Consider the following 3,994-nt stretch of genomic DNA (forward strand, 5'->3'; position numbering starts at 1 on the left):
GTACAATCCTATTTGAGAAGAAAATATTAGAATAAACAAAAGAAACACAGTTGTAAAAATAAGGATAAACTATTAATTAAAAAATAGAAAATATAAATAAATATTACAGTATTATATTATAAAATAATAAACCATTTAATAATACCTCTAAAATATTATTTTAAAACATAAGAATAATGCGTCATATCCCGGCGAAAAGTCACTAACTGACATTTTGTGAAAAAACTCATTAACTTAGCCAATCGAATGAAATTAATTATATCTTTCTATTTTAAAAAGTCACTACTTGCTGAATGTGTTAATAAATGGCTATTTTTCTGTGTTAAAAAATCACTACCCCGTTAATATAGAAAATACTAAGCAGCCAAAAATACCTAAGTAACTTAATAACTTTTTACATACGAATAAATTGTTGAGATATACGTTAAAATTCATTATTGGCACTTTTTCCAGAAAATAATCCACTGCTGAGTTTGATTTTACACTTTTATTGTTTGAAGTTTAATAGGAAAAATATGAGTTCCTGATCCTTAAAACTGGTACAACTTGCATTGAATGATGTAAGTACCTACAATATTATTTATAACCTCACTTAGTTTCAAAAACAATAAGTAATAAATATTTGTAGGGTGAAGCCGAAGACGACTCCGTTAAAGGTAAGGACCGGGTTCAAACTGATATCTCAGAAAGTAGTAATGAGTCCATGCACTATGAAGAATTTACTAATATAAAAGAAACAAGCTACATCTATAATTCTGTTGAAAATAATGAAGTTTAGAAGTTTATTTATTCAAAAAATAGGGAAAGCCCTAAGACATACAAAAGTAATCAATTTTTAACATTAATACACAATAAGAGAAAAATAACAATTACACTTAAAAAATAGTACCTACACTTATTAAAATATAAAACAATAATAATATAACATAAAACATCACTACAAAATAACTACCTAACTATTGGTGCTTTTAATATATTCCATTAATTTGCTTTTAAACATTTGTATAGATGAACAACTTTTAACTGTTTGAGGAAGCTTATTAAAAAGATCAAAACCCTTAAACAAAAAAGAGTTTCTTGAAGCCGTCCTTTTTGTTTTTACAATGTGTAAATTGAAATTACCTCGAGTAGGGCAATTATGAATATCACAATTCCGCGTAATAAACTCACAAAAGTAAGCAGGGGCCAAGTTATTTAAAATTTTATAAACACCATTGTAAGGTAAAAGACCCTTTGTTGAACTAAAACCCACTGCAGCATGCTAAGCATTGTTGCTATAGGTGTATATCTGCTTCCACCAAGAATGATTCTTATTCCAAGATGTTGAAATTTTTGCAACTGGGCCGATTGATTTAAATTAAATGAGAAAAATAACCGATGAGCAAAAATCGAAGTAAGTTTGAATAATTGCATTAAAAACTGTACTTTTAGTTGAAGTTGACAAATTTTTAGATATTCTTGATAAAAAGTATAATTTTTTAGAAATTTTTTAATATGTAATTAAAATGGTTAGATAACCAAGCGGGCTGTGCGGCCGGTTCTCATTCGCTTCACTGCGAGTGGTTCAGTGGATATGAGTTGGATCCCCAGCTCGGTGTACAGAAAACAAAAGGCTAACGCAGCAGTTTAAAATTCTAAATGAATCTGCGGCTTAGACTAGAATATGCTGGGGTCTGATCGGTCTATGGTGGAGCAGTACGGCAAGAGATAAGGGCTTGCGGCTCGGTGATACTTAACCCTCCATAGATCCCTACCGGAAGGGCGTACCGCCTAAATACCGGTGTATATATATATATATTAAAATGGTCATTAGAAGACAATAAATTATCCGATTGAAAACCAAGGTACTTAATTGTTGTGATGATTTCTATTTTATCAATATATTATATATATATAAATATGTATCAATATTTGAGTATTTGTATTTAGTTATTATCATAGCCTTCGTCTTTAACACATTTAACTTTAGTTTGTTGATCTTTAAATATTTATTAACAGACTACAATGCTGCCTGCATGCAAGTTTATATAATTTAAATACAATATGAACATAAGGGGTCCTAAGACACTACCTTGAGGTACCCCAATATTAACACTAATTGCAGAAGAAGTAATATCATCAATCTTCACTTGTTGCTTTCTATCCAATAAGTAATCTTTAAACCATTCAAGAACATTTCCTCCAATACCATAGCCTTCTAATTTAGTGAGAAGTATATTACGATCAATAGTTTTAAAAGTTCTTTTTAAATCAAGGAATACTACTACTAAATAATTATTATTGTCCAATTCAGACCTGAATTTGCAAAGTGAAAGTTGCAGTGCAGTTTCGCATGAATACTTTTTACGAAAACCTGACTGAGTATTCATTAAGATTTCATTTTTATCAATGTGATCCATGACTTGATCATATACTACCAATTCTAATAATTTCTCAATGGGCGGAAGTATATTTATAGGTCTAAATTCATCCGCCTTAATAGTATTATTAACTTTTGGTATTGGAAGAACTGTACTGATTTTTAATAAATCTGGAATTTTTGATGATCTAAGAGAAGTATTTACAAAATTTAAGATAATGTGACCACGAGTTACAAAAAACTCTTTTAATATTTTGAAGTTTAGTGTTCATTAATGTTACTCCTATTATCTAACGACTTAACCATGACTACCAAGTCACTCAGTGATAGTAACCGAAATTCATGAATACTGGGATACAAATTCTGATTATCATAACTCCATAATTCTTTAGAGTCGATAGTTTCGACAGTTTACTGAATACTAGAGACGAAATACTCACCAAACTGACGCACCATTTCAGCTTTGTCACTCAGAATCACAGAGGTAGGTGAATTGTGCTCAGAATACATAACTGATTCTGAACCTTAAATTCAATGCGATAAGGGAATTTTTGACACTTGTTGAATAATTGACATTGTTAATTAATGTTTTTAGCGTTTTCCACATAATAGTTATTTTTATACCTATCGATTTTATCAAAATAATATTGTTTTTTTTTTGTTTTTAACATATTAACTTCATTATCAAACCATGGTATGTTACTTTTGATCTCACATGTTTGAATAGGTGCTATTTTATTTATGACATACTGACTGTTTGATAAAATTTCATTGCAAATAGTATTGACATCAGTACAATCTAAATCCCAATCACAAGAAAGTAAATTTATTTGGATTTGATATATTTTTTCCTCGTTAAGACATCTATAACGTTTACTCGAGACATTAAAATTTTGAAAAACTATTACTAAAACTGACCGATATTATTGAATGATCACTCAACTTGGTAGTTGAATGAACAAAACAACTAACCAGATCATTATTAACAAGAACATAATCAATTAAGGTTTCACTAAAATTCGTAATTCTAGTAGGTTCCGTTACTAACTGCTTAATGCCACATTGTAAAATCATTGCTTTAATTTTCTGGGTGTAGAAGCTAGTACTTAAAAAATCCAAATTAAAATCACCAAGTAAAATACAATTGACATTACTTTTAAATAATTCATCAAAAATATTGTTCTGAAGTTCTCTAAAAATACTGCATCAGAACTAGAAGGTGAATGATACATGCCACCCAAAACAATCTTGTAAGAACCAATATCTACTTTAATACATTTACACCAAAAATTATCTTCTTTAACAAAAGTTTTAGAGGCAGTACACTTAAGGTTAACCTGAACATATAGTACAACAACCCCTGTAGATCGTTTAGATGAATTGCAGCGTATCACCTTATACCCACACAAAGCAATTTCAGAATCTTCAATTTCACTTGTAACTCGAGCTTCGCTAACTACTATTATTTTAGGACAATAATACAGCAGACTTAACTTGATTTGATCCATTTTGTTTAACAAGCTCTGTGCATTTAAATTGTGCAATTGTGATATTTGAGCTTCGTAACTCGAGCGTCACTAACTACTATTATTTTAGGACAATAACACAGCAGACTTAACTGGATTTGATCCATTT

The sequence above is a fragment of the Diabrotica undecimpunctata genome, chromosome 9, assembly GCF_040954645.1.
Source record: "Diabrotica undecimpunctata isolate CICGRU chromosome 9, icDiaUnde3, whole genome shotgun sequence".
Lineage (NCBI taxonomy): Eukaryota > Metazoa > Arthropoda > Insecta > Coleoptera > Chrysomelidae > Diabrotica > Diabrotica undecimpunctata.